Genomic DNA, 7,031 nt, shown 5'->3' with positions numbered 1-7,031 from the left:
AAATTCTCTTGTTACTTCAACCTCATGTTAATCACATTAGCTCAACTGTCTCGACGGGGGTCCCACCGATCCTGTAGAGGTCAATATGAACTATTTTGACCTAAATTGCTGTTGTTTTAAAGAAGAGTATTGCATTGTATAGCCTCTAAAGACACATTTAACAGTGTCCCTTATAATAAGGGGATCTGCTGTACCTATATGTTGGTAAACAAGGAGTCAGCCAATAGGTTTTTCTTAAATGTCCAATATCCTCACCCACATTGAAATTCTGAGCAATGTATTGCCAATTATCTGATGGTCTGACCGCATTCTGTCCCCTATCAACACTAACTTTTGGTACCAGCTAGAATGACATAAGTAGTCAAGACGACTAGCTTGATTGAGCCTCCGCCATGTCTATCCCACTAGGTCAGTATATTTAAGCCTCCATACTGTATATACTGTATGGCTCAGGGTCCACGGAGCAAGGGCCGGCTGGTACCCCAGGACACAGTGGAAGGGAGACAACCCAGTGGTGGAGTGATGAAGTGAGTTCTGGGCGTATTCCACCCAGGGAAGAAACCAGGCCCACTTCCTCTGCCGGTCCTGAGTGTGACTCCTCAGGAACCTCCCCAGCTCCTGGTTGGTCCTCTCCACCTGCCCGTTGGACTGAGGCTGGTGCCCAGATGTGAGGCTGACCGTGACCCCCAGCTTCTCCATGAAGGCTCTCCATACTCGCAGCGTGAATTGGGGGACCACAGTGGGAGAGTGACGAAGACCTGCTTGAACAGTGCCTCTGCGACCTGGAGAGAGGTAGGGAGACCAGAGAGGGATAAAACGGCAGGATTTGGAGAATCTATCGACAACAATATGTATAAACAGATGGGACCAAGTTCACTGAGGCACGGAGAAAGGAAGGAGTTTCCCTGCTGGAGCGTGCCGGGGAGACTTGGTTTGAGCACATACGGAGCAGGAGTTGACGTAGCGGGCAAAGTCCTGCGCTAAGGTGGGGCACCAGGACTTAAGAGGTGTGGGTGATACCTGGGAGTCCAGCAGTAAGTGATGTGTGCACCCAGGTCAACAGACAATCCCTTACCTCTGTGGGAATGTAGCAGGCGCAGGTTCCAGCGCCACAGCCTGGCAGATGTCACGTCTATGTCCCAAAGCACAGAGGCAACGATTCAGGAGGGCGGTATGACAGGTGCACTCAGGACCGGAACTTCTCCCCAATCGTGGAGACGGGACATCGGTTTTGATGTTCTTTGAACCTGCGCTGTATGACAGGATGAAGTTGATTCTAGAAAAGAAAAGGACGGCCCCCACACCCACTTCAGAGGCTTCCACCTCCACCTCAAAAGGTAGGATCTGGGTGTTTCAGCAACGGGGCAGAGGTGAAATGCCCCTTCAGTATGTGGAAGGCCTCATCGGCTGCAGGATTCCACAACAAATTACGGGGACCACCTTTGAGGAGAGATGAGAAATGGAGCTGAAGTTCCTAATGAAGCGGCGGTAGAAGTTGTCCGTTTATGGTGGTTGGGACTGGCCATGACCTCACTGCATCTACCTTCATCTCCATGCCTGGAACACTGACGGAGCATTGGCTAATCCATAAGACATCACTAAGTAGCCCAGACATTGTGCTGAAGGCTGTCAACGGGAGGGGTGTAGTCGTACTTGGTGGTGATGGCATTGAGACCTCTGTAGTCAATATATGGACGAAGATGAGGCGCTTCTTGGCCATGAAGAAACCTGCCGAAGGGGAGGTGGATGGGCAAATGAAACCCTGTTGAAGAGCCTCCTGGATATATTCCTCCATAGCCTTGGCTTCAGCCACCGTAGATGCGGCTGCGCAGAGTCTGTTAAAGGGTTGATGGCACAGTCTCAGAGGAGATAAGGGAGTCGGGTGGCATGGGTCTTGGAGAAAACCTGCCGGAGATCCTGGTAAACCTCTGGGATGTCGGCCTGGAGGGCAACCAATAGGACTCTCAACCGACGTGGAACCACAGGGTAAGGGAAAGCAGGTCTTCTGACATCCGGGTGTCAAGGCCGTGATCTCCGTGATCTCTTCATTCCATCCACTGGATGCTGCCACTGTATTGAAGGTGAGGGCGTACTCCGCAGCGGTCTGGTCCTCCTGCCGTAGTTGGAGTAGGTGCTCAGCCCCTTCTCTGCCCTCGGATGGATGATCGAAGACTCCTCTGAACAGAATCATGAACCTCCCATAGGAACCCAGTTCCTCCTCTCTCCCAGACGGCCGTAGCCCACTCCAACGTCTGCCCGGTCAGCAGGAAAATAACAGTGGCAACCTTGGACCGCTCGGTGGTGGGGACTCCTGTTTGATGAGCACGAAGCCACGGCATTTGGATGGAGCCCAGGCATTTGTCCGGGAGGGACAAACGGGCATCACTGACCAGGGCAGACTGCTGAACAGGCTGGGGTGCTGGCTCGCTGGGTCGACTGGGGTGCTGGCTCGCTGGTAGAAGATCCTCCGCTAGTTGGGGGTGATACCCCTTGAGGAAGATCTAGACATTGAAGAAAGCGGAGGACCTCATCCATAGCCGTCCACAGTTGCACCAGCTGGACGTGGTTTTGGCCGAAATAGGTCTCCCTGTTCGCCGACCATCTGGGAGATGTCTCAGTTCGGTTAGGCAGTATTCTGTAACGAAGACGCAGGGAGTCACTAAGCAGGTGTAATGGATGTGAAATGGCTAGCTAGTTAGCGGTGGTGCGCGCTAGTAGCATTTCAATCGGTGACGTCACTTGCTCTGAGACCTTGAAGTAGTGGTTCCCCTTGCTCTGCAAGGGCTGCGGCTTTTGTGGAGCGATGGGTAACGATGCTTCGCGGGTGACTGTTGTTGATGTGTGCAGAGGGTCCCTGGTTCGAGCCCGGGTATGGCTGAGGGGACGGATTAAAGTTATACTGTTACACAGGTGCAGTCAGTGAGTTTAATAAGAATAAACATAGAATGGATACAGGCACAACCGTAGCATCTGAACATAAGACAGAAACAATACTGCCTGATGGGTGACAACAGCAACAGAGTGCTAGATAAAGGGGGAGTAATCAGGGAAGTGACAAAGTCCAAGTGTACCTAATGATGAGGCGCTGGTGTGCGTGATAAAGGTTGCCAGGTGTGCGTAATGATGGTTTGCTAGGACAGGTGGTTAGTAGACCAGTGACGTTGAGTGCCGGAGGGAGGGAGCGGGAGTAAACCTGACAGTAATGTGATTTCCTTTATGACCCATTGAGGTATTTAAAACCATATAATCTCCCACCAAAATAATAGTATTGTATTGCTTGTAGGCTTGATAAATTATTATATATATTTTCAAAGAAGTGTGGATCATAACATAAATTACTTTTTGCATTTTCTTGTTGGCACAATAAAAGTGGGCATTGATTTAAAATTATATTTCTTTTGAATTAGTTATCCACATTGCAATGTTTTGAAATGCGGGCTTTTATTTTGATGGTTTCGTCATTACCATACAAACTGACGTTGTAAATTGTGCTGCTGGTAGAATACTAGTCTATGTAGCCAGGCAATATCAACACGGCTTGCATGTTGAATTGTTGAACGTATCTTAACGTTTAGAATAGATTGATCCTAAATAAAAAACATATGCAGCTTATGTACAGCCTACCGCTCTCCGGGACATACAGAAAGACTTCGATAAGCTCTCGTTTGTAAGTAGTCCTATCGCTTTTAACGTAATATTTTATTTGATTATTCTATCTATTCCACCAAACAGCTATTGTTTTCTCTCTGCTTGACTTTGAACTTGATAGATCTACACTTAAATGTTATAAGAAATTCAATAGACACACAGTATTTATGTATTTTTGAGTGTTCATTTCAAATCCTTGTTGAAATTAACACCTATATGAATATTGTTGTTTTATGATGAACGGTATCGTTATAGCCTACGCATTCTTAGCATTCGTCAAGGACAGTATTAGTCTATAATCAGTGGGCTATTGCTGCAACGCTATTTGCTAGCACCCTGTATCCGCAAATAGCCTTTTCTATGTAGGCCCTTTCCTCCAGCAGCAAAAGCTCCAGCATCATCAGATCCTGCATCATCAGTCGGGGCCTACCGGTAGCCAACCTGCTAGGTTCAGATGACAGGCTTTCATTTAGAATTTGTCGGAAGGGGTGAAAGCACAATAGGCGATAACAATAGTGAATTGCAATAGTATTTTTTCTTCTTCAATTGAAACTCAAATGTCCATTTCAGACAAATAACAAAGCAATGCCTCATGTATCATATGGCATGCAGTCCTGAGGCAAAACTGGGATAGTTAAATAGAATTTGCACTTCTCAGCAGGTCTGAAAGACACCAATTAACTTATGCTTAATTCAAGCTCTGACCTAATAAAGCAATTACAGTATTTATGGTTACTCATACAGTACCAGTCAAAAGTTTGGACACAGCTACTCGTTCCAGGATTTTTCTTTATTTCTACTATTTTCTACATTGTATAATAATAGTGATGACATATAAACTATGAAATAATACATATGGAATCATGTACTAACCAAAAAAGTGTAAAACAAATCTAAATATTTTATATTTTCCATTCTTGAAAATAGCCACCCTTTGCCTTGATGACAGCTTTGCACTCTCAACCAGCTTCATGAGGTAGTCACCTGGAATGCATTTCAATTAACAGGTGTGCCTTGATAAAAGTTACTTTGTGGAATTTCTTTCCTTAATTCGTTTGAGCCAATCAGTTGTGTTGTGACAATGTAGGGGTGATATACAGAAGATAGCCCCATTTGGTCCATATTATGGCAAGAACAGCTCAAATAAAGAGAAACGACAGTCCATCATTACTTTAAGACATGAAGGTCAGTCAATCTGAAAAAATAACAGAACTTTGAAAATGACAATATATTATTTACCATTCATTTCTATTGGGCACAAAATAATATGAAACGACCAAAACGAACTGCAAATGCATCCAACAAGTTTCAGTCACAAGCTTGATGTAGTCATTGCGTGCTAGAAATATTGGAACAAATACAAAACTTTTGACAACTTCATCATTTTTAGGGTTGTCAATCATTTTGACCACTACCTTTTTGGGAAAAAATACAAATATTACTTGTTAAACAAAATCTTTCTTGTATTAGTATAAAGTATAATTTCCCAAAGTTATTTTGCATACAACCAAGCTCAGTATTTGAATTATTTTATACAGAAGGGTGTCAATCATTTCCGACCACACTGTATATCATTGACATTATTTGTAGGTAAATGTCTACAATGCCAGCGCTGAATATATATTGTAGACATACAATTAAATAGTCATTAAGATAATGTCACTCATCAATTGTAGTGTAAAACATGTAGTGTTTTTTGTTGTTGTTGCCACCATTTCATCTGTTGTAAACTAATTGCTTTTATGTCTATTACGTAATTTTCCATTTCCAAATGATGGAAGATAGTCAGTGCACAAGCGATCTTTGGCTTGTGGTGGGATATGTATCTAGCCTTTAAAAACACTTCAAGTACTCAAATATAAATGTATATTATATTGATACATGGCTTATCAAGAGAAACTTTACAGAACATGGAAAAGTGTTGATTAGATTTTACTTGTCACATCACCTATCACTACTTAGCTTTGTGAATTGTTGAACTGTTGTCATTGTAACCAATGATGGTTATTGTGTAAAGTCATTATATGACCATGATTCACTTTACTGTTAGGTACTTTGTAAGACTATAATCAAAACCATTGTAATGTACACTACTAGTCAAAAGTTTTTATTTTTACTATTTTCTACATAGTAGAATTATAGTGAAGACATAAAAACTATGAAATAACACATATGGAATCATGTAGTAACCAAAAAAAAGTGTTAAACAAATCTTAATATATTTTATATTTGAGATTCTTCAAATAGCCACCCTTTGCCTTGATGACAGCTTTGGACACACATGAATGAGTGTGTTCTAAAACTTTTGACCAGTAGTGTATTGCCATTGTATTATACATTTTCATACCCATGTTTGTCTAATGTTGCTCATTCTACATAGTGACTCTACTTTTACTGTCAAATGAACACACAGGAAGAAAGATAGCTGCCTTTCACTTCCTCAGGAAATCCGGGTTGTGTATGCTGTGGTTGAGCGTTCACTCTTTAAACGGTGTTTAAAAACAATGACAACTTAAGCCACATGACTGAAGAGGCCTGCTGGCTTTTGTCTTCATTGCCCAGCGCAAAAGACACAATCGACTGTCCATGTCAACAGCCCTTGGCTTTCTAGCATTGTTCCACTGCTGGCTCACACAACATCCATGTATCCCCTTTTTTTTTGTTCTGGGAGATATGCACAGCTCTCAGGCCTTAAGACTTGGTTTTACTCTGTAGCATAAGGACCTGTGATATATTTGAGATGCCATGTTCCGAGTCACGTGTTTATGTTGACGTCCGTATTGCGAAGTGAAATGCCATCCCTGTGCCATAAGAGACAGAATGTCAGCCTTTTATTTAAGACAACGTACGCTTTCCCGAATGGTCGAGTGCATCAAGGCTGTGGCTTTATACTAGTAACATCAAAAGACACTTCTCAAAAGGTCCCTTCAACCTGGCTTCAGAAAGCTACATATCTACACACAAACCATTTCTGTATCCACCTCGCTTTGTGCACGGCGGCATTGTCATGGTGAAACAGGAAAAGGCCTTCCCCAAACTATTGCTACAAAGTTGGAAGCTTAAAATCTTCTAGAATGTCATTGTATGCTGTAGCTACTCCAGAGTCCAATGGTGGCGAGCTTTACATCACTCCAGCCGACGCTTGGCTTTGCACATGGTGATCTTAGGCTTGTGTGTGGCTGCTCGGCCATGAAAACCCATTTCATTAAGCTCCCGATGAACAGTTATTGTGCTGACATTGCTTTCAGAGACAGTTTGGAACTTGGTAGAGAGTGTTGCAACCAAGGACAAATGATTTATACGCGCTACTTGTTCAGCATATGGTGGTCCCGTTCTGTGAGCTTGTGTGGCCTACCGCTTTGTGGGCTGAGCCGTTGTTGCTC

The 7,031-nt window shown here is 43.6% G+C and overlaps 1 protein-coding gene across 1 annotated transcript in view; it reads left to right on the top strand.

The window, feature by feature from the left end:
* The first annotated feature begins 3,487 nt into the window (after positions 1 to 3,487).
* The window catches only part of tmem71 (transmembrane protein 71), a 26,590-nt gene continuing 23,046 nt past the window's right edge, over positions 3,488 to 7,031 (top strand). The window contains exon 1 of the mRNA XM_021612631.2: positions 3,488 to 3,667. The gene's annotated coding sequence lies outside the window, so the exon portion shown is untranslated. The remainder of the gene's footprint in view (positions 3,668 to 7,031) is intronic.

The sequence above is a fragment of the Oncorhynchus mykiss genome, chromosome 8 (genome assembly GCF_013265735.2).
Source record: "Oncorhynchus mykiss isolate Arlee chromosome 8, USDA_OmykA_1.1, whole genome shotgun sequence".
Lineage (NCBI taxonomy): Eukaryota > Metazoa > Chordata > Actinopteri > Salmoniformes > Salmonidae > Oncorhynchus > Oncorhynchus mykiss.
The sequence above is the reverse complement of the archived record's forward strand: the minus strand, read 5'-3'. Positions and strand labels throughout refer to the sequence as shown.